Source organism: Triticum aestivum, chromosome 3A, assembly GCF_018294505.1.
Source record: "Triticum aestivum cultivar Chinese Spring chromosome 3A, IWGSC CS RefSeq v2.1, whole genome shotgun sequence".
In the NCBI taxonomy this organism is placed as follows: Eukaryota; Viridiplantae; Streptophyta; class Magnoliopsida; order Poales; family Poaceae; genus Triticum; species Triticum aestivum.
In genome coordinates this window covers 447,121,410-447,146,354 of record NC_057800.1, presented here as the reverse complement: position 1 = coordinate 447,146,354, position 24,945 = coordinate 447,121,410, and positions in this window count along the sequence as shown.

Here is a 24,945-nt window from a genome sequence, read left to right as displayed (position 1 = left end):
GTTCCGTTGCCTCCCGATGAACATGACGCATTCCGTTGCCTCCCCATGAACACGACACATTCTGTTGCCTCCCCATGAACACGACGCATTCCGTTGCCTCCCCATGAACACGACAACAATGTTGTTTCTCCGTTCTGACTCAGCCATGTATGCGAGCCCTGGCCGTACGTATGCGCGAGTAGGCGTTCGAGACCCTGCCCGTATGTACGTACGTGGCCGTATTTTCTTTCTTGCACCCTGGCCGCTGTACGTACGTGTACATGCTACATGCGCGCCTCTACTACGACACGTATGTGCCTCTACTACGACACGTGCACGCCTCTACATCCACTAGTATATATGTACGTACACGTTCGCGACCAGAATGACAACGCTATGTACGCTTCGACCAGGTGGGTCCCGACTGTCAGGCACTTCCTTGCCTGCGAAGATGTAGCTGGTGGGTCCCAACAGTCAGGGGGGCAAATCGTTTTTTTGCCCAGACGCACTTCCTTGCGTGTGAAGATGTAGCTACTAGGTCCCAGCAGTCAGGGGGGGAATCGTTTTGTTTTTTTTTGCCCGGACACACTTCCTTGCATGCGAAGATGTAGCTGGTCGGTCCCAGCAGTCAGGAGGGCGAATCATTTTTTTCGGACGCACTTCCTTGCGTGCGAAGAAGTAGCTGGTGGGTCTCAGCAGTTAGGGGGCGAATCGTTTTTTTCGGACGCACTTCCTTGCGTGCGAAGATGTAGCTGGTGGGTCCTAGCAATCAGGGGGAAATATTTTTTTCATGAAATACGGTGGCCCGTCCGGTGGGTCCCTGCTGTTAGGTGGAGGAATAATTATTTTGCGCATAATAAGGAGGCACTTCCTTGTTGTGGCCGTGGTCCCAGCTATCATCCTCTCCATGTACAGTCCACGTCCGATGGAAGCCATTCCTTGACCACGTTGACCATGCCGTGCCGAGAGCACCAGGGCGGTGGTGACGACGGCGAGGCCTAGGAAGGGGGCGAAGCGGATCCGGGGAAGACGCGGCAATGGATGCCCACGTGTAGAGGAGTATGAGGGTTCACTCGTTCGGCTGCGGTGTGAGGCTGCCGTCGCCGCAGAATAACAGGGGGTGTGGGTCCATAGAGGGATGGCCTGGCCAGCGGTGGGAGTAGTAGGGGGCGGTGAGGCCTCCGCGGCATCACAGCCGGCCACGGGCGGCAGGAGCAGGCGGCACGACCGGCGCTACTTTGGGCGGCTGGAGCAAGAAGACCAGAGGTTGAAGAAGCACTAAGGTCGTTGGATGGACATCGTACGGTCACTGGAGCTAGAATCGTTCATATATTGACTAAAGTTGACAAAGGCCTCCGTCCCAGTCAACTTAGTAGGCCCACAAGTCAGCCTCCCACCAAGGTGGGTCCCAGGTAGCAGGGGGGTATTCAGTTTTTTTGTGCGTAATAAGGAGGCACTTCCGGTGGGTTCGAGCAGACAGCGGGGGGAATGTTTTTTTCGCGAAATATGGTGGCCCGTCCTGTGGGTCCCAGCAGTCAAGGGGAAACGGTTTTTTTCATGAAATACTGGTGGCCCGTCCGATGGGCCCCTGCTGTCAGGTGGAGGAATAATTATTTTCCGTGTAATAAGGAGGCACTTCCTTGCAGCTGTCGTGGACCCAGCTGTCAGCCTCTCCATGTACAGTACTCTTCTGATGGAAGTCGGTCATTGACCACATTGACCACGCCGCGCCGAGAGCACCATGGCTGTGGACGACGGTGAGGCCTAGGAAGGGGACGACGCGGAGCCGGGGAAGACGCGACAGTGGAAGCCCGCACGGAGAGGAGTATGAGGGTTCACCGGTTCGGCTGCGGTGTGAGGCTGCCGTCACCACAGAATAACAGCGGGTGTGGGTGAGTAGAGGGATGCCCTGGCCGGCGGTGGGAGTAGTAGGGGCGCTGAGGCCTGCATGGCAGCACAGCCGGCCACGGGAGGCGGGAGTAGGCGGTCCCGCCGGCGCTGCTTTGGCGGCTTGAGCAAGAAGATCACAGATTGAAGAAACACGGCGGCCGTTGGATTGACATCCAACGGTTACGTCTGCTAGAATCGTTCGTTGATGTATATAATAACTAAAAAAATCTTGCATACGCATCAACTAAACAGGCCCACAAGTCAGACCACTCCCTCTTTTTTTAATAATTTATATATAGCTCATGGCAACTTCTTATGCAATTTATTGTAGTCGTTTTTTTGGTTGTCCAGGGTCAATTTCGCATATTTCTATGGGTTCCAAACTATTTTTAATACCGAAATGGCGAGCCAGATTTAAAGTACTTTGAAGATATATTTAAATTAGGTTAATGCCCAGTGAAATAGGAATCTGAATATGTGAAAAAATTCAGAAATTATAAAGTAATTGCCAATTTGTCATCTGTTTTTATATTTACAACCCATTTCATATTACTTTCAAGATTTGCAGGCATCTTGAAAGAGTTGCAGCCCATCAGGGCGTAGAAAAATAAGTAGGCCTGGATTGGGTATTCTTCAGAAAAAATAAACTAGGCTCATTTTCACAAAGAAAAAATAGCTGGGCTGGTCACATGGTGAACATAAAATATAAGCCTGGGTTACACGGGCCACAGCCCAGTTCAAACCCTACTCCGTCTCAACAATACCAAACAAAAAAAATACTGCTCGAGTAGCTACGTCCTAGGTGTCAGCCGATCTTGTGCTGTTCTCTTGTCTATTGACTATATACGCTCACAATGTCATGGGTCCCAGATGTCAGGAAAACACTAGGAGGAAGCATTTTATTTTTCCATACGCTGACATGGTGGGCCCCTACTGTCATCCTCTCCACATACTTCTGCCGATTCCTGTTGTTTGTTGACCATGTTGACAATGCGAGAACGCGGCGCCACGCAAGCGCACCAAAGCGCGCGGAGGACATCAGCGTTAACGATTTTGGAGACGGTGGGGCGGCGATGCGTGCGCTGAGGCGCAGCCAGCCGTGGGAGGCGGAAGCAGGCGGCCCCGCCGGCGCTGGTTTGGTTTTGGTGGCTGGAGGAAGACAGGACTAAAGAAACACGACAGACTGTAAAAGCAGCAGGAGTACTTAACAACCTTAACTGAAACCAGCAGGGGCACTTAACAACCAAACCTGAAAGCAGTATGAGTACTTATACAGGTTCAACCGTACAAAGCACGCCTCGAACAGTGCTACTTTGCCTACAGTTAACCAAGGGTGAGGTCGCCAAGCCCCAGGACAAGGCCCAGGCGCCACCCCGCGCATCCACAACCTTCTGAAAGCGGCTTCATCTCGCAACGTGGTCAATAAACAGAATATTTGCTTTAGAGCCATGGAAAAGCATGAACATAGTCTTCTGTCCTATTCTCCAAGATGGACGGGCCTTCATTATTTGAGACCACCCATGAATAAGTATCTTTTCACCTCCAAGGGGAATTGAGTAGGTCGACATAAACATCAAGTTGTGACCAAGCGCAAGTCTGACCCGACCATGGTCAGGCATTTGTATAGGAACAATAGAACTCGGCAGTTCCTGTTTCAAGAAGATCACAGCTGTAGAACTATGTATAAACAATAGTTTATGAACAACATATATAACAGAAAACAACGTGTACCATAAGTTTATCGACACAGTTGGACCTGTTCAACGAGTGCAGTAGCGGCACACATATCCCACGTGGCCTTCCACCATTGAAATGCCCCACAAGGACCTCAAGACGATCAATAAAGTGTAGGAACTTGTGGATGTCGATCCAGTCAACTTCAGTGCCATTAGTAACAGCCGAGTTATTACAGAGTGACAAACGAGCAGACTGCTTTACTCTGAAAAAATCTACACGTGCCACCAATTATAAGAAAATATTAGTTAGAAGTAGCATCTTCGTGAGAGATTCGTTGCTACTTCTAAAGTTAAATTGTGATTAGTTAGACAGAATAGGTGGATTAAGAAGTAATCGAGGCAACAAGCAAGAACCAGATACAAAACTAACATGGATGAACAATTGGAACGATGTTGGGGTGGAAGATCGCAATGAAGATGAGACCAGGTTCTTCTATTTCCATCAACATTCGTGCGCCAACTTTCAGTCTGTAACACTTGAGAAAGTTTATCCAAGTTCGGCCATAAAAAAGCAGCGATATTCTTGGTTCATGAACCCAACTCGGAACTTATATCCATGGCTTGTCTTCACTGTGACCATTAAACTAGTGTATTCAGTTATGGCAAGGCCGAGCATCTTGAGTACATGTGTTCTGGCAGAGCAAATAATACATTGTAGGAAAAAATAATATGAGAACACAACATGTTCAAAAAAACCCACCCTCCCGGATAGAAAAGAGGATTCTAGGAACATACTATGCGCGTTTCAAAATGCTGTGTTAGGATGAGAAGGAACAAGTGTGGTGTCTCGCCGAGGGCGCAGAAACCTATAGGGTACTCGCACTTTGGGCACTGCAAATGAAACACACTAGATTCAGTAGGAAGAAAAATGCATCAACGGCGGCGGCTGCCATCCTAGGATTACCTGCGACCAAGGGACTTGGATTTATCGGGGATGGATGAAGAATTCGTACCTAGTTCTCCATGAGACAACCCTATGTAATCGCCGAGAGGGAGTTTTCTCTAAACAAGCAGACGAGGGAGAAGGGGATTCAGGCCCAGTGAAATATTGCTGCTTCGCCCGTCCAGCTTACTGCTAAAGCTGGAAAGGGGGGTTGTGATTTGACGGCTCATTAGGCATTACTGTGGCGCTATGACCGGGGTGTGTCTACCATGAAGTTGTGCACTCTAATTTGTGCATATGGCACATTGACCCCATTGCCGGTTGCCCCACATATAAGCGAAAGAAAGACAAGAGTAACTAGTTACACATAAATATATTTTTTGACAGAGAGATACCCCCTCAGTAAAGAAATATACAAATCTTTTATATCACAGGCTCACCTTGCTGAGAAATATACTCCCTCTGCAACGCACGAGCATTATGGGGGTTCAGCTTTTTTATGGGGGTTCAGCTGAGAATATAATACTCAGATAGGCTCACGGTTCTAAACTTTGGGCCGCAGGCCGACCCTGCATGTTTGGGGGCCCATGTGTTCTACCTCAGCACTTTTCATATTGCAAGCGATCGGTACGGCGCTGGTTTTAGATGCTGTCGCAAGGCGAATACACAAAATTGAATAAAGCACGACAATTGTTGGAATGAAACCGAACGACAATTCCTTACTAGCAATCAGAGTTGCAATTCTAACAACGATATACCATGTGATAAATAATACTGTCATACTACTTATACACACAGGACACTTGTTTCACCATGCCAGATTATTACATCAAAATCTCTCGGAGGATAGATCAGTTTGGCAGTTGCGTGCTGCTACTGAAGAATTTCAAAGTTGATTTGGACCAGCTCTCCTTGCCGAGAAAGTTCGATTTTGACACCATCCCCTACCGCAAGATATGATTTAGATTTGAACCTTGACCATCCTTTAGCATCAATCATCATGCGACCATCCTTTGTACTTACGGTATATTGAGCAGGTTCATTCACACCAAGGCTGCGCATGGTAAGAGAAACTTGGCCGCGGTCGCCTGTATTGTTGAATGACTCCCTCGTTGCTCTAGGAATTCTCTGTTTGCAAACAAGAAGACATACCCAAACAGTTAGATCAACATAGTGAATCATGTGAAACAACATGGAAAGAAAAAAGAACGAAGCACTTGGGCGGCCAATGCTTACCAAGAAGGTGGACATGTCGGTTTTTGTAAGGACTTTGGTATATGAAGTGCAAACTGCAGCCCAGTCTATTGCCGGTGCAACTGCACGGGCCAGAGCAGATGCAAGTGCAAGTGTTGGTGCAGGTGCTGAAGCAGCTGTTGCTGCCGGAGATGGTGCTCCTTGTAGAGCTGGTACCGGTGTCGGAGCAGGTGCTGGTGTCGATGCCCGATCCTCCGGTAGATCAGACTGATCCGCTGACGCGGTCGGTGCCCAATCCTGAGCTGGATCAGATTGAGCTACTACCGCTGTCAGTGCTCGAGCAACTGCCGGTGCTCGATCTGTGCGGGACAGCAGCGATCGTGTCTGGTCTGCTATGATCAGCTTTGTAACTTGACTAGGATCCGTGACTGTGATCCAGTTTTTTTCTTCATTTCTTTTAAATGCGAGAAGGACTAATCGTGGCGTTTTTGTTAAACCCAACAGCAGTTCATCATAGGGATTCAGCTTGTACTCAGACAACAGACTGATCCAATTTTTTTCAGTAATATAAATGATGGACAGTGCCTTCGTTACTGACATGACATAAGAAGTGAAACCTGCAAAAATAGCCATCATAGAGCAAACCAAACGGTTTATTCTATGATGAATGTCACATGGCAAAACCTGCATCGTAAAATTGCAGGAAAAGAAAGAAAACATGACATTAAATCAATAAGATTTAGACAGTAAATCAATAAGATTTACTTGATGTGACACGAGTGAATCCTTACCAGGAAATCACTATGTTGAAGTACTAAACAGAAGATTGATCGTCCAACTACGCATGGCATGCAGGGGCCCCGCCTACTCCCACAAGCAGGATAGTCCAAAGGTCGTGACAAATCATATGGACCGAACATCCATGGGACTGGAAATCCTGGTGGGTACGATAAACCCTGCAATGCATACATATATTGGAGTGTAACCATAATTGATAAACCGTCCTCACAAAAAATATGATCTGGATACTTCAAAATATACAGACTGAATTGAGTGGACAAACATTAACATAGACCGTTCTCAGGACGGACCACACACCAAAAGCGGCAAAACAATACAGGGTTCACAAACACAAATCAAGTACTGAACAATAATACTTACTACAGACAAACAAAGTTGCACTAACTAAACTCTGCAGACTATTTCTTGCCACCGACCTATGGGATGAACCCCGCATAACTGACTAGGCCATGGACTTCGTGTGAGATGTCTACAAGCACCATCACCGTATTCTCAACCTTGAAGAACCTAACAGAGTGGTCTTTGCACTCATAAACATGATGATGAAGACAGGCCGCATTAGATTGGTTGGGAAGCTTTACAAGAACCACACCACTCGTAATCGAAGGCACAGCCAGGAAATTGTTGTGGTCAAGTATAGCCTCGAGAACACGCCTGACAACAATGCTACAGGAAAACACTAGTTCAGGGCACGTGGAGACAAGGACACAACAGCTGGATAGTTCAGCAGGAGAACTCATCATCAGGTCTTCCAGTTCACACGGCATGACTTTGAGAACTTCATCTCCACTGCAGACCTGGTTCTAATTCAAACAGAAACCATATTTTATTACTACCTCTGTTCAGAAATATAAGATGATTTTCGATATTATACTCCATATATGACTACATATACGCACAGAAATGAGTAAACAAAGACACTAGAACATGTCATCAAAGGCATGAGAGCAAAGGGATTACATGCAATATCCATAACACAAGTTACTAAGGCAAATATACCCTCTTAAAAGGTTGCATTGATGTTCATAAAGTACTCCCTCTGTCCCAAAATTCTTGTCTTAGATTTGTCTAGATACGGATGTATCAAGTCACATTTTAGTATTAGATACATCTGTATCTAGACAAATCTAAGACAAGAAATTTGGGACAGAGGGAGTAGTTGAAAGTAGTCTATAAGAAATCAGTGTCAACCACTCGCATGTTTTGGTCAAAAGAGGAATTTAGAACCGTCATTTGGCACACTAAAATCACATGCAAGATCACCCAGAAAGTTGTACTACCAGTACTAGTACTGCTTGTTAGATGAAAAAACACGATCAAGATCGAGAAAAAGATCGTCAACAAGAGACATTACCTGGACTTGCTTAATGAGGGATCCCAGAGAGGGGGGCTTGGACAGGGCGATGGCTTTGAGCTTGTCTGCAGTAGTCTCGGCGGGGTGCTTGCACTTCTTCGTACCATGAGCCTTGACGGTTTTGGCCAGAGCCATAGACATCATGTCGGCCGGTGCTCCAGCGTCCATCCAAGAGAGGAAGCTGAGAGAGAAGAGTGAAAGGAGGAACGAGATGAGGGAGAAGCGAAGCAAGTGGGGGTTTTCTTCAAGAGAGGAAGCTGAGAGAGAAGTGTGAAATGATGGTTGCTTCGTCCGTCCAACTTACTGCTGGAAAGGAGGGGATTTTGTGATTTGATGGCTCATTAGGCATTACTGCGGCAATTCGATCAGGGTAGTGTACCGTCACTCTACTACGGAGTAATTTAGTGCATGGCTGGTGGACCCAGGTGCTGGTTGTCCCACACGTTGACGAAAGTGAGTAATTTAGTGCATGGCTGGAGGAGGATTCGCACGGTAGAGCGTGTCCACTGTTTTTCTGAAGAAAAAATGATTACAGCAAGCGTTTCCACTCTTACGACGGAGGAGTGCGAAACACGGCAGCCACTTGAACATACACAGTGCTCCTACTACTAGGCATGTGCAGTGGTTCATACATCAGTACTACACAATCTTGTTGCTAGTGTAGTAAGATATGACGATAACAAATGATGTTCTGCGCATGTCAACTACTCCTATATGTAACATAGTACCGCTTTTTCGACTGTCCGGTCGAGAATGAACGGTGAGATCAATGTTAACAGAACTAGGTCCACAGCGCACAGAGAGTACGGTGCTACAGTACTCCATGAAACATGAACCATATGAAGCACGAGTAGTGTTAGGCAGGGTGTATGAAGGGTGCACGGGATGGGAGCAAAAGTTCCCTTCTCGACCCACTTTTGGGTGTTTGGCAGAGTGCATGAAGGGTGCATGAGTCCACACTAGTAGGTTGACAAAAATACACGAAGAGGAAACAACTATATTGAGATGAGAATGCAACCAAACACACCCACACGCTTTGTGCTATAGTGACTAATCTGCATCGTCCGAGTTTGATCCAACGATCATGTTGCACCGAGACATGGACATGCCCATGCAGAGGGCGCCTAAACACCACCGAAGTCCCTCTGCTTCTCAAGGCGCACGATGTTGGTGATGCAGGGTGCAACCGCCCGCAAAGCCCACTCCCGGTCGACGGGAGCCAACTCATCAAAGACGGCGTCCAATGGCATGAATGGATTCCGGTGACGGAGCCCCGAAAGGATTCGCCTGCCAACGGCGACGGCAGCCCACAACCCCTCCTTGTGTATCTCAGCTCCCACCATCGCACGAAGACGACTTAGCTCCTCGGAGATATAGGTGAAGAAGGAGACCAGGTCAGGAAGCCACAGCTCGTTGAAGTCGACCGGGTGGTCAAACGGGTTTAGCCCGATGGCCGGCATCGTCGCGCTGGCACGACAGTAGGCATCGCGCAGCCGCTACACGTGCGTGGCAACTTGGTTCACCAAGTGGCTGAGGCGATCCTAGACCTCATCACGATCGGCCCGCTCGCGCTCCAGCCGGCTCCCTTGACGGCCTATCGTATCTCCCGCTTTCTGCAGCAACGCCGCTGACGCCTCGAGCATCTTTGTGGTGGACTGATACGTCTCCAACGTATCTATAATTTTTTATTGCTCCATGCTATATTATCTACTATTTTGGACTATATTGGGCTTTATTTTCCACTTTTATATTATTTTTGGGACTAACCTATTAACCGGAGGCCCGTCCCAGAATTGATATTTTTTGCCTATTTCAGTGTTTCGAAGAAACGGAATATCAAACGGAGTCCAAACGGAATGAAACCTTCGGGATCATGATTTTCTCACTGAACGTGATCCAGGAGACTTGGACCCTACGCCAAGGCATGAGAGAGGCGGTCACGAGGGTGGGGGGCGCGCGCCCCTAGGGCGCGCCCCCATGCCTAGTTGGCCCCTGAATGCTCCACTGACGTACTTCTTCCTCCAATATATACCTACGTACCCCCAAACGAACAAAGACGGAGCCAAAAACCTAATTCCACCGCTGCAACTTTCTGTATCCACGAGATCCCATCTCGGGGCCTGTTTCGGAGCTCCGCCGGAGAGGGCCATCATCACGGAGGGCTTCTACATCATCATAGCCTCTCCGATGAAGTGTGAGTAGTTTACCTCAGACCTTCGGGTCCATAGTTAGTAGCTGGATGGATTCTTCTCTCTTTTTGAATCTCAATACAAAGTTCTCCCCCTCTCTTGTGGAGATCTATTCGATGTAATCTTCTTTTTGCGGTGTGTTTGTTGAGACCGATGAATTGTGGGTTTATGATCAAGTCTATCTATGAATAATATTTGAATCTTCTCTGAATTCTTTTATGTATGATTGGTTATCTTTGCAAGTCTCTTCGAATTCTCCGTTTGGTTTGGCAAACTAGATTGGTAGTTCTTGCCATGGGATAAGTGCTTAGCTTTGGGTTCGATCTTGCGGTGTCCTTTCCCAGTGACAGAAGGGGCAGCAAGGCACGTATTGCATCGTTGCCATCGAGGATAACAAGATGGGGTTTATTTCATATTGCATGAATTTATCACTCTACATCATGTCATCTTGCTTAAGGCGTTACTCTGTTTTTAACTTAATACTCTAGATTCATGCTGGATATCGGTCGATGAGTGGAGTAATAGTAGTTGATGCAGAATCGTTTCGGTCTACTTGTCACGGACGTGATGCCTATATACATGATCATGCCTAGATATTCTCATAACTATGCTCAATTATGTCAATTGCTCAATAGTAATTTGTTCACCCACCGTAGAATACTTATGCTCTTGAGAGAAGCCACTAGTGAAACCTATGGCCCCGGGTCTATTCTCATCATATCAATCTCCATCACTTTAATCTTGCTTTGCTTTTTTACTTTGCCTTTACTTTTTACTTTGCATCTTTATACCAAAAATACCAAAGATATTATATCTATCAGATCTCACTCTCGTAAGTTACCGTGAAGGGATTGACAACCCCTAATCGCGTTGGTCGCGAGTAGCTATCGTTTTGTGCAGGTACGAGGGACTTGAGCATGGCCTCCTACTAGATTGATACCTTATTTCTCAAAAACTGAGGGAAATACTTACGCTACTTTGCTGCATCATATCTTCCTCTTCGGGGAAAACCAACGCAAGCTCAAGAGGTAGCATGGACGCTGTCGGCGTTTTGGGAACGGGGGTCCCCAGACTTGCCTGCCTGCGGCCTGCGGCGTGGCTCAAAGGGGCCCCAGCACGGCCCATCTTCACCAACACAAACCCAAGACCCTCGCGAGGGGCCAAGCCTCACGGGGCGGACGACGCGGAGCTTCCTCAGGCACGGCCTCGTCAGGCTGGCTCACGAGGAGGCGGAGAGATCAAGGCGGGGTACCTCACGAGGTGCCCGTGACGCAAGCCATGACGACTCAGGGCGCCAGGCGGGTGCCAGCCCGCGCAGCGTCCTCCTTTCCTCTTTGGTGCAAAGGGGGCAAGTGCAGCCACGGAGTACCGAGGCATCAGGAAAAGGTTGCCACTTCGGTGCAACAAGACCAAGACCAGGAGGACTACGAGATGGAGGTCATCGTGGAGCCCAAGATGGCGTCATCACCAGAGCTTTGCGCAGATGAAGACCACTTTTGTCAGGATAGCTAATACTAGCTGTCCCCCTTCAAATTAGCCTGCCATTGTTGGCTCCCTTCCCGCTCGATATTTGGGAAGAGGACCAGGGCCTCTATAAATAGGACCAGCCACCCACAGAGAGAGGGGGTTCGGTCGGTTGGCTGGAGGCAGAGAGAGAGAGAAGGTGACTGAACTCCACTGAGCAGTTCATCGCCCCAGCCAAGAATAGACTCTCGCGAGGCTGTTCTTCCTTGTATTGTTCATCATCATCAGCCCAAGAGGCAATCCACCACACCACACACTGGAGTAGGGTATTACACCACAACGGTGGCCTGAACCAGTATAAACCCTGTGTCTCTTGTGTTGTTCTTTCCTTAGTTTTAGATCCTAGCATGGCGGAGGGGTGCAGGTAGGTAGGAGGCGAAATCTCTGCGCGCACCCCAGTGTTCGAACCTCAAGGGTCTGCCGGAACCTGAAATCCAACATTTGGCGCGCCAGGTAGGGGTGCGCCGGAATTCGTCTTCCACCGCCCCGTTCTCCTCCGACCATCACGCCCATGTCTGACGCTCGTCGGGCCCGCGCCGAGCGCCGGGCCGCACTCGCTTCCCGCGTCGCCCAGACGGCCCCTGTCGGCGGGCATCCACGCCGTTCCCCATCACCTGCCGTCAACGCCACCACCGGCCCGGCGGGGGACGAGCGGCAAGCATCGTCCCAGCGTCCGTCCGTGCGGCAAGACGGCCGCACCGCAACTCCCTCGCTCACCCCAGCTTGTTCTTCGTCCCGCGTGCTCCACGCGCCCATGGAGGCTCGGGCTGCACTCATTGTGGCAAACGAGCTCCTGTGCTACTGTCCCGTCGACGACGTCTACGAAGAATGGCTCGACCGCGTCGCCGAGCTCGTCCGCGCCATGGGGGGCTCTCCTGCGCCGTCTATTCCACTACACCGCACCCCGCCCCGCGCGGGCGACGAGGCTCCGGCGGCGCCCCGGCCGCCTCCTCCTCAAGAAGACGAGATGCATCCAAGGTGCGTGGCCCCTGGGCGGAACCCGCTCCGTCAGGTGCCAGCGCGGCAAGAACAGAGCTGCCAAGAAGTCCCTCGCCCGCAAGAAGTTGCCCGGGCGCTCCCTGCTCCAGCCCGTCGCGACCATGCTCCTGCTCCCGCGCGTCAAGACCCCGCGCTGCTCCCAGCTGCTGCGCATGGGGACATGCAAGACCAGGCTCTCCGTCACCCAAGGCCTCCCGTGGCCATAGCAGGCCGCCGCGCCTACACCACCGAACTACGCAGCATCGCGTGGCCCGGCAAGTTCAAGCCAGACTTGCCTCCTCGCTACGACGGCACGGCTGACCCTGCAGAGTTCCTCGAGCTCTACGAGCTGGGCATCGAAGCTGCCAATGGAGACGAGAAGGTCATGACGAACTGGTTCCCCATGGCACTCAAGGACGGGGCCCGCACCTGGCTCCTGAACCTGGCTCCAGGCACAATCTCCTCCTGGGACGAGATGCGCACCCGCTTCATCGCCAACTTCCAAGGCACTCGCGACCGGCCACCCGCCGTAAGCGACATGCGCCGCATCAAGCAACAACCCGGGGAGACCCTGCAGAAGTACATCCAGCGCTTCAACAACGCACGCCTCAAGATTCCCAAGGTGACTGAGGAGGCCATCATCTCGGCCTTCTCCGACGGCGTGCGCAACGTCAAGATGAAGGAGGAGCGGGCGATGCATGAAGACCTGTGCACTTCCTTGGAGCTGTTCAACTTGGCAAACAAGTGCGCCAGGGATGGGGAAGGGCGTCTCTCCCTCCTTGAGCTGCCCGCCGCAGAGCCAGAAGAGAAGAAGCCCAAGGCCAAGGATGTGATGCACAAGGGGGCTGCGTGCTCGCGGCAGAACCAGACACCAAGCGGGGCAGAGATCAGCCCGAACCTTCCAAGGGCAGCTGGTACTGTGTGTACCACGACCTCCACACCCACAACACCAACGAATGTCAAGAACTCCGAGCCATGCATGAAGGAAGGATCGGCCGTTGCACCGATCACGGTGACCGGGGCTACGGTCGAGGAGGAGGAAGAAACGCAGGACGCTGGGAAGACCGTGGCCCGCGCCAAGGGTGGCGCGACCAACCTCGCGAGGATCGCTGGCAAGACCCGCCTCGTGAGAGAGGATGGAGGGATCAGCCTCGCGAGGGAGACTAGAGGGATCAGCCTCGCGAGGATCGCCCGCAAGGCAACGCAGGCCTCCCACCGCAGCCAAGGAAAAACGAGGACCGCCACCAGGACGAGGAGGCTGGGGGCTTCCAGGAGCCGCGCGCGATCGCCTGCATCTTGGGCGGAGCACAAGCCCCCGCCTCTCAGCGCATCTTCAAGCAGTTCGCCTGCGAAGTGAATGCAGTCCTCCCCAGGCTCGAAGCCACGCGCCCCCTCAGGTGTTCGGCGTGCGCCATCACGTTCAGCTCAGCAGATCAGCTCAAGTGTGCGGCTACAGCCGGAGTCCTCCCGATGCTTTGTTCCCCAATCATCAGCAACGTGGTGGTCACCAAGACCCTCATCGATGGAGGGGCAGGGCTCAACGTCCTGTCCGTGGAGACGTTCAACAACCTCCAAGTGCTCTACAGCCAGCTTCAGCCAACCAAGCCTTTCTCCGGTATCACCGACGGCTCCACGGTCCCGATTGGGCAGGTCTGCCTCCCTGTCACCTTCGGGGCACGCGACAACTACCGCACCGAGCTCATCGACTTCGACGTTGCCCACATTCGCCTACCGTACAATGCCATCCTTGGGTACCCAGCGCTGGCCAAGTTCATGGCCGTAACTCACCACAGCTACAACGTCCTCAAGATGCCAGGAAGTGGCGGAGTCATCACGGTGCCGTGTGAAGAGAAGGACGCGGTGTGTTCCCTGGAACGAGCCTTTCAGGCCGCATCACTGGAAGACCCGGATCGCGGAAGCAGGAGGCTTCCCGAGGCCGCCCCCAAGAAGAAGAAGACATCGTCCGGCCCAGCCCCTCAGGAGGCAGGCCCCTCTGGGCCCACGCCCGCCCAAGGGGAACCTCCCTCCATCGCATAGGAAAGCGCGCCCGGCGCCCTCCTCAGGCAGGGCTCGGGGGCTCTCCCCTGGAGGGCCACCGACCTAGCTAGGGTCACGAGGGAGGCGCTTGGGCACCACCTGGAGGCATGTTTTGAAGCTTGTTTCCCTTGAGAAGGAGCAAGGCAAGGAGATCCAGACCCTCAGGAGTTCGTCTGCAAGGCCATTCAGGAGCTACAGGAGTTAAGAGTCTTGAAAGGCGGCCGCCGCCTGCCAGCAGTGGCTCCCCATCCAGGCGAGGATGGAGGGCTGCACATCTGCATCGATGTACCAGGGCTCAACCAAGTCGCCTCCCTGGAGCGCCTCTGGCCCTCGCGAGAAGGGCGCTGCGGAGGTCCACCCCACAGCTACGTTCGCATGCCTTACGGCTTGCCGAGCGCGGCTGGCATGTACCAGCGCCTCATGAGGGGCATCGCGGAGGCACAAGAGGCCAGGCAATCCGCAGCCCTGGCAGAGATGGAGATGGCCCGCGAGGAGCCGCCAGCGCCTCCGGAGCCTCCCGAGGCCCCTGGGCCTGGGGGCTCGTGAGGATCGGTTCCCGCAGCCCACCGAGTCTGCTACACCAACACTCCTTCATCCTCCACATCATCAGGTGACATCTCTCTAGTTTCACTTCCATCTGGGAGCGCCCCCCCAGGGCTGCATTATTCCCAGGCCGCGGGGGTCTGTCCCTGCGGCGTGTATCCCTTTTTATTCTATGTTGTCAGCTTACCTTGTTGGGGGCGCCCCTAAGGCCGCATGATCCCCAAGCTGCTCGGGCCAGGCCCAGTGGCATGTATCCCATCTGCATTTATTTCCGATTATGCGTTAAACCCACCATGCATGATTATTCGATGCCAGTCCACGGCACCTCTTCTTCTCCATGCCGACCACTTGCACGTTAAGGGGGGGGGGGTACCTGAGCATCGCGACTCAGGGCTCTTACTGGCTCTCCAGCCCTCACCCTCTGGCCTTGTCCATGGCATCGCGACCTGGCATACCAGCGACGGCTGAGACCAGCTCGAGGGCCGGGACCTGAGGATGTAGAGTGCAGGCATCTAACCAAATTTGCAGGGACACATCACAAGATAAGGCCCAGTGCCAGGCGCAACCCGCCTAGAGGTAGGGCCCCGTGAGTCCCGCGCTGGCCCACGGGTGCCCAGATACACCTCGCTAGGCCCTATCGTGCCAGCCATGTGTCAGGGCGGGGCTGTACACGCCCCGGGGGCTCCTCCCGGAGGGGGCCCCCCTCCCACGTACCAGTGGAAGCACCATGCTATGCGCTGGCTGACGACACTGCCGAGGAGCGGCTATGCCCGTACACATACGGTAGCACTATGCTCCGCGCTGGTGATAAACAACTAAGGGTGGCCCCCGGGCCGCATCAACCTCAGGGAGCCCAGAGCTCAGTGTCTAGCCTCATCGTAACGCCTCCCCTCGGGAGTGCCGCGCGAGGGGGCTAGTCACGGGGGCTGCGCCTGGGTCACACCCAGACGCACGCCGCCCAGCCAGGTCCCCCCGGGCCTGGTTCGTCGCGCGTCTCTCCCCGAGCGGAGCCAAGGTACAAAGGCCGTTTGAGCGTCAAGGGGGACTCCTGAGCATCGCGACTCAGGAGCCTAACTGGTCACGTAGCCCCTCACTCCGTGGCCCCATCCTGGTTTCCGGTCGGGACCATCGCTGGGTGAGGCACACGCGCGGCCGGGCTCTGCAGACATAGAACGGTAGATCCACCCACATCATACCTCCCTACTTGCTGTTTGTGCACCAAGAGGGACTCCTGAGCATCGCGACTCAGGAGCCTAACTTGTCACGTAGCCCCTCACTCCTTGGTCCCGTCCTGGTTTCTGGTCGGGACTATTGCTGGGTGAGGTACGGGCAGGGCCGGGCTCTGCCGGTGTAGAACATAAGCAAGTAGGAAGGAAAAGCGCGAATTTCAAGGAATTCAAAAGCAAATATTACAGTCCACACTGTTATCTCGATGCCCAACGCATGTTTAAACGCCTCCCCGAGGCATGATACATGTGCAGGAACTAAAAGCAGGACAGGAGCCGCGACGGAGTCACTTATCGGTGATGGAGGAGCGCGGACCGGGTTCGCCTCACGGAGCAGCGGGGTCGGCAGTGCCTTGCTCCGGCTTGGTGCTGAAGGCCCGGAACTTCCCCAGCAGAGCCTCCGCGCAACCCTTCACGGCCTCGGCAGCGGCAGCGGCAGGCTCACCACTCACTGGCTCCAGTAGGACGTCGAGGTTGACACCGGGATCGTGAAGGTAGATGTGGGTGAGGACCCGCGTCAGCGCTGTAGAAGACAGGACATGCGCCTCAGCCTCGGTCGTGGGGCCAAGGCCAAGGGCGACATCTTCATGAGCATGAACCAGGAAGGGAAGCAGCTTGGCGGGGCCGTCCTCGGCGCCAGCCAGCGGGCTCTCCAGGCCACTGTCGTAAAGCGTCCTCAACAAGGAGTGAGCCTTCACCTCCAACTCCGTGAAGGCCGTGCGGTCCTCGGCAAGAACCAGGGCCTTGCCGTCCAGCTCGGCCTTCCTTGCCCCCAACTCCTTCTCCAGCGCGCCGATGCGGTCGCGGCGCTTCCTGAGCTTGGCCTCCCAGCCCTCGACGGCCCTTGGCGAAGGCGGACCTCTTTCGCGAGCTGATCCCGCAGGCCTTGCAGCTCGTCCTCCAGCGCCTTGCAGCGACCACGGACGTCGACCACCTCCCCCAGGGCTACATCACGAGCAGCCTTCGCCTCTAGGACGGCCTGCTTCTCCTCGTCGCATGTCGTCGAGGGCTGGACCAGTGCCGCCCAAATCGAGGCATCGGAGCGAACCCATCCTGAATCCAGCTCCAAGCGCCCGGCCACCAAGCGGGGGTCGGCGCCAAGAAGATCCTGACGCAGTTGGTCCAGCTCAGCAACAGCACGATCCAGAACGGCAGAAGGATTCGGAGAGACAGCGGCCGGTGGAGTAGGAGGAGAAGGCGGCAGCGCAGCCGCGGCATCCTAAGGCGGAGTCTGCCTCGCCCCGACAGCTGTAGTGGCGGCGGCAGGCAAGAGCACCTCGGGAGCCACTTGGGCCGTGGGGGCTGAGCTCGCCCCAGCCGGCTCAGCCAGGCCTCGCGAGGACGACTGGGCAGGAAAACCTGTGCGTCGCGGTCACCCTCCTTCGCGGGCAGAAGCGCCGTCACGAATGGAACCTCGGGAGTCCCCTTCGGTTTCTTTGCGGCGGGCGCCAACCTATCCAAAAGAATGTAGACGTCAAGCCTCAGAAGCAGATCAAGAGATAAAGACAAGAATCGAATGCTTACGGGTCGTCGCCAGTGAGCTCAAGCGGCCTCCGGCCAAATTTGAAGACTGAAAGCCGGATGGAAGGTTCAACCTCGGGAAGCTTGGAGGCGGAAGGTGCGTCTGCAGTTCGCCCCGGGGCCGGGGGAGACCCGCGGGAGATCAGCCCGGTCCTGTCCTTCTTTAGGATCGAGGGTGAGCTCCCGCCGCCTTGCCCATCATTGTCCTCCTCGTCGTCTTCATCGTCATCCTCATCGTCATTGCTCAGAGAGAGGCGGAGAGCGCGGGACCTGCGCCGGGGGAGGGGAGCCCTCGACTCTCTGTTAGTCACCTCGGAGTCAGGCCATTTTCCCCGCTCCCCTCCTTCCTCCTCTTCGCTGGAGTCGCCGGAGGGCATGTCCACCGGTCCCTCGGGAGCTTCCAGGGGCACGGGCCCCTCCCCGTTGAAGACGGGCATGGACTTCACCACCCGCTCCCAGTCGTTGCAGAGGAACAAGGGCGTAGGAGCACCCTCCAACCTCGCCACATTGCCCCCGACCAGAGATTGGAGAACCGCAGCCAGGTCTCCGTCGGCCAAGGCCGTGGGGCTCGGACGGGGCCTCCACATTGGAAGTGAGTACTGCCAAAGCGGAGCCAGCCGGTGCTCCAGGAACTCCCTCAGCAGCAACGCGCCGATCAGCTTTGCCGCCGCCATGTCGGTCGGCCTCAGATCCGCGTCCATCTTCTCCAACACCATCTTCGCGCAGGGATCCGTGAGCTCCGCTCGACCCCAGTCGCTGGAGCTCGTGGGCTGCTCCGTGCGCAGGATCAACCGAGGGTGGATGTGCCCAGCATCCACCAAGATCCACTTGCTCCTGAAGCCCTCAATCCTCTTCCCAGAGTTCGAGATGGCAATGGCGCCGCCGTACGCGACGAAGCTCGCGCACGCGGAAGCAGTCCCACGAGAGGTCCGGAGGTAGACGTAGTGGCGCAGTAAGGCCACTGAGGGCTGCACCCCAACGTGAGCCATGCAATAATAAGCAAAGATTGCCAGGAGAAGGACGGAGTTGGGATGGAGACGCAGGGCCTGTAGCTTGTAATGGCGGAGGACAGAGAAGAAGAACTCGGAGAAGGGAGGCACCAGGCCAGCAACAATGGCACTTACGAAGAGCGGATAGAAGGTGCTCCTTTGACCCTCACGGGTGGCGGAGCCGGCCTTGAACACCTTCGACCCGTCGATGGCCCACGCTGTCGCCATCCGGCGCAACCGGGCAAGGCTCGCCTCCGACACGTTCGGCGAGTCCAGGGCAGACGAGTACCAAGCTGCGGCCGGGGGCTGACGAGGTGCCATGGCTCCCTAGGTCGCACGGTCAGAGCAGATCTAGAAATTTCGGAGGAAGGAAGGAGAGGCGCAAGAAAGGGGATCTGAGCAGCAACCGGGGAAAGCAAGAAGCAGGGCCTAGGCGGATGCCACTCCTTTATCAACTTTTGCGGTTGCTAAGGCGCCCACATCCAGTCAACCGCCACGCGGCGCCCAAGGCCGCAGGCTGTTAGGGCCCGTGGCGCTTTGCTCTTGCCCTTCCGCCTCCCTGCACGGCCAAGTCCGGGCGCGCCTTGGGCCCGGGGGCTACTGTCGGTGTTCTGGGAATGCGGGTCCCCAGACTTGCCTGCCTGCAGCCTGCGGCGTGGCTCAAAGGGGGACCCAGCATGGCCCATCTTCACCAACACAAACCCAAGACCCTCGCGAGGGGCCAAGCCTCGCGGGGCGGACGACGCGGAGCTTCCTCAGGCACGGCCTCGTCAGGCTGGCTCATGAGGAGGCGGAGAGATCAAGGCGGGGTACCTCACGAGGTGCCCGTGACACAAGCCATGACGACTCAGGGCGCCAGGCGGGTGCCAGCCCGCGTAGCGTCCTCCTTTCCTCTTTGGTGCAAAGGGGGCAAGCGCAGCCGCGGAGTACCGAGGCATCAGGCAAAGGTTTCCACTTCGGTGCAACGAGACCAAGACCAGGAGGACTACGAGACGGAGGTCATCGTGGAGCCCAAGACGGCGTCATCACCAGAGCTTTGCGCAGACGAAGACCACTTTTGTCAGGATAGCTGATACTAGCTGTCCCCCTTCAAATTAGCCCGCCATTGTTGGCTCCCTTCTCGCTCGATATTTGGGAAGAGGACCAGGGCATCTATAAATAGGACCAGCCACCCACAGAGAGAGGGGGTTCGGTCGGTTGGCTGGAGGCAGAGAGAGAGAGAGAAGGTGATTGAACTCCACTGAGCAGTTCATCACCCCAGCCAAGAATAGACCCTCGCGAGGTTGTTCTTCCTTGTATTGTTCATCATCATCAGCCCAAGAGGCAATCCACCACACCACACACTAGAGTAGGGTATTACACCACAACGGTGGCCCGAACCAGTATAAACCATGTGTCTCTTGTGTTGTTCTTTCCTTAGTTTTAGATCCTAGCATGGCAGAGGGGTGCGGGTAGGTAGGAGGCGAAATCTCCGTGCGCACCCCAGTGTTCGAACCTCAAGGGTCTGCCGGAACCCGAAATCCGACAGACGCTTGTCGCTTTTGAAGCTCCGTGAACTCCCGCACATAACGGAGGAGCATGGAACTCCTCTCCTCCTTGAGCTCACGGAGCTCCACGTCCTTGGCCCTGAGCTCCGCATCCTTGGCATGGAGCTCCTGTGTCAGGAGCCTCACCTCGGACTCCATGATCTACTGCGCCGCCATGGCACCAGGTAGAAGCAATGGGGAGAGGAAGCAAAGGGGGTGAAACGGCTGAAAGGCAATGCAATCTACGGGAAGGCGGAGGGAGCGGAGAATCTTTTGGTTTGCACCACGGTAAAACACCAGTCGATGACTTCTCACATCAAGAAGTAGTGGGTTTTTACAGGCGGAGTCATCGTGACTAATTGCTGCCGCGCCTGCTCCCGTCAATCAAAAAATTAAAAATCCTGCCATGCCTTCTCCCGTCAATCAAAAAATTAAAAATCCTGCCGCACCCAAACACCAGAGCAATGCTGCGGTGGATATTTAAATTTACATGCCGGTAAGTAGATAAAAAAGGGGTGAAAAAACAAATGTGGTGGCGGCCTAGCTAATCGGTCGAACTAGCCCAACTAGCTAGCCACCGTGCTTCACTGATGTACTCGGCGGGAAAGGTGGTCTTTCGTGATTTGACAACTCATTTACTTGCTTCGGCGCTACGACCGAGGAGGACCCAAAAAACGCGCGGTAGGGCGTCCCACGCCAGGAAGAATATATGTGTGCACCACCCGGGAGGACCCCGAAACCGGGCGGTAGGGTGTGCCACATCTCGGCATGGAGGAAAAATGTGCGTGTAAAAATATACTGTATCAAACGTAGTACCTATGGTTCAACCTCGGGACCCAGCTAGTCGGTCGAAAACACCCCACTAGCCACACAGCTCCATCATGCAAATGTGGCACGGAGGATAGATGTGGTTAGCTTCGTCTCGACCAGCCACAATGTCTCTTGTTCTAGGCGATTCTTCTATTTTCCAAGCTTTTTTTAGTTGTAATAACACCAGGGCAAGCTAGCGCCGCTCTTCGTGTGTGCCCGTGCAAAGGTTAGACGATGGACAGAAGAAAGATTGAGATCACAGACCTGGGACCCACCAGTAAGTGAGACAACGGTCATGCACGTGTTGACGAGGCACTCCCTCTACTCTACTCAACGCAAGTACTGTATAAAATCAAGTTATGGGACAAAGCCAACAACCGTTTGTTTTTTCAAGCTATCAACTTATGCTTTGTAGTCCAGGTTGCCAGTTCGAATCTCGTCTTTCAGATTTGTTAGTTTAGGTCCAAATTTGATTAATGACAAGTGGGACCCCCGTGTGTTGTTCTAATATTTCAGTGTAGGATGGTTTTTTTGAACAAACACTTTGCGTGGTTAGACAAGTAACGACACGAGTTACACGTATTTTGCAAGTTTATGAACAAAAATGACAGCGGCATAGAATATCACATCCACCCCGCAGCTTAGATACTATGGTGATACGAGTTTTTACACCGTTGGAAGTGAGATCCAATGGCTTGGGAGTAGTCTTTGTAATTATGCGCAATTTCCAAACTCTCCAAAGGTTTTTTTTTGCAAATAAAACATTCAGGCCTCGTGTGTGCCGCTGCATATTCTATCCAACGGCTCCCTGGTGCTCATATTAGGTGCTCCCCGTAGCTTAATTACCCGCTACGGTGATATGAGCATCTAGGTCGTATGATCAGTGATCAGATGGCACATGCATAGTACTTGTACTTTCTGCGCATTTCCCAAACTCTATCAGCCGTATATTGCAAATACATTCAAACCTCCTACTGTGGGCCGTTAGATATCAGTGAACTCGTATCACCATAGAATCTACGGTGCGGGAGCACCTCATACTCTCCCGTGCGAGAAAACATAAGGTGCTATCGCGGCTTGGATGCTACGGTGATACGAGCTTGGAGGTCGTTTGATCTGAGATCCAATGGCATCTGAGCAGTCTTTGTGCTTGTAAGCAGTGGCCGAACTCTTTTGGGGCTTTTCTGCAAAAAACCATTCAAACCACCGAGGAGGTGTTGGGTCACAAATCCAACGGCTCCGAAGAGCTTGTATCACCAAAGCATCTAAGGTGTGGTAGCACATGATATTCTTACATACAAGAGAATATGATGTCCTCCTTCATCTTAGATGCTACGGTGATACGAGCTTCGAGGTCGTTGGATATGGGATCAAAGGGCATCTAAGTAGTTTTTGTACAAATTGTGTGCAATTCTCAAACTCATCAAGGTTTCCTGCAAAAATATTAAGACACATCATGTGAGCTGCTATATCTCAGATCTACAAGCTCCAAGCAACTCGTATCGGTATATAGCATCTAAGGTATGGGGGCACGTGATATTCTCCCGGGGAGGAGGGGTGGGGGTGCACAACCAATCGGTGGTTGGGAGGGTGGGGACAAATATAATCTAAACAACCCTAAATAGAGCTCCAAAATTTATCTAAGGTCGCGGGGTTGACCCCCGACAATCATACCTCCGCCTAAACACAACATTTGCATGTACTGTTGTAACACCCTCGATGCGACTATATCTCCTACATGTCGAGGCATGACTTAGAGGCATAATCGCATTGAAGGCATATGTCGCAAGTTAGGCAATCTTCACAACATCCCATGTAATATATAATAAAAGGGGAGATAACATAGTTGGCTTACACTCGCCACGTCAATCAAGTTACATAAATAACATTACATCATCCAAACACTCATGGCCCGAGTACGGCGCCAAAATAAAAGATAACCCAACATGCGACACGGTCGCGATCACCCCCAACTGGGCACCACTACTGATCATCAGGAAAGGAAACATAGTATCGTTGAGAGTCTTCGTCGAACTCCCACTTGAGCTCAAGCGCGTCACCTGGAGCAGAATCATCGGGCCCTGCATCTGGTGTAATAGTAATCTGTGAGCCACAGGGACTCAGCAATCTCGCACCCTCGCGATCAAGACTATTTAAGCTTATAGGTAAGGCAAGGTAAATATATGTGGAGCTGCAGCAAGCGACTAGCATATATGGTGGCTATCCTGTTCGCAAAAGAGAGCGAGAAGAGGAGGCAAAGCGCGAGCGAGAAACTAGAGAACAACCTGCGCAAGCATTACTACAACACCGTGTTCACTTCCTAGACTCCGCCGAGAAGAGACCATCACGGTAACTCACACTGTTGATTCATTTTAATTAAGTTAAGGTTCAAGTTATCTACAACCGGACATTAACAAATTCCCATCCGCCCATAACCGCGGGCACGGCTGTCGAAAGTTCAATCCCTGCAGGGGAGTCCCAACTTAGCCCATGACAAGCTCTCACGGTCAACAAAGGAATAGACCTCCTCCCGAGACGTTCCGATCAGACTCGGTATCTCGGTTCTTCAAGACACTTCGACAGGTTAAAACAAGACCAGCAACACCGCCCGAATGTGCCGACAAATCCCGATAGGAGCTGCACATATCTCTTTCTCAGGGCACACTCGGATTGTCTAAACTTCCGGTAGGCCAGTCCAGAGTTGCCCCTGGTAACCACCGGCGGCTGACGAGTTGGACCAACACTCAGAGGAGCACTGGCCCGGGGGGGTTTAAATAAGATGACCCTCGGGCTCCGGAAACCCAAGGGAAAAAGAGGCTAGGTGGCAAATGGTAAAAACCAAGGTTGGGCATTGCTGGAAAAGCTTTAATCAAGGCGAACTATCAAGGGGTTCCCATTATATCCCTACCGCGTAAGGAACGCAAAATCCGGGAACATAACACCGATATGACGGAAACTAAGGCGACAAGAGTGGAACAAAACACTAGGCGAGAGGCCGAGCCTTCCACCCTTTACCAAGTATATAGATGCATTAAGATAACATGGCAATATAATGATATCCCAACAAGTAAATAAATGTTCCAACAAGGAACGGCCTCCAATCTTCACCTGCAACTAGCAACGCTATAAGAGGGGCTGAGCAAAGCGGAAACATAGCCAATCAACGGTTTGCTAGGACATGGTGGGTTAGAGGTTTGACATGGCAATTTGGGAGGCTTGAAATCAAGTGGTAGGCATCGTAGCATTGGCATAGCAAAAGAGCGAGCATCTAGCAAAGCAAAGATAGTAGTGATTTCGAGGGTATGATCATCTTGCCTGCAAAGTTGTCAGAGTTGGCTGGATCCTCGAAAGAAAATTCAACGGGCTCCTCATTAGCAAACTCATTTCCCGGCTCTACCCAAACAAGACAAACAAGCAAACGGAACACAATCAACCACGTGCAAAGCTCAAACAATATGATGCAAGGATGGTATGCTATGCGGGATGCGATGCAGGATGCATATGCAAGATTTGACAAGGAATGCATGAACCTGGCCTCAACATGGGAATCCAAGTATGCCACTGGAAATATGAGATGAAATTGCTTAAAAACAATATAAAGAACGCCGGAATCGGAGTTACGGTTTGGAAATGGCAAGCGTTTCAAATATGACACCGGTCTGCGATTTACAGCAAGTAGCCGTCTAAATGCAACAAGATGAACATGCTACATCATCAAAACATGGCATAAAAATACAGGGATGCATTCATGATTCTTAACAAAAG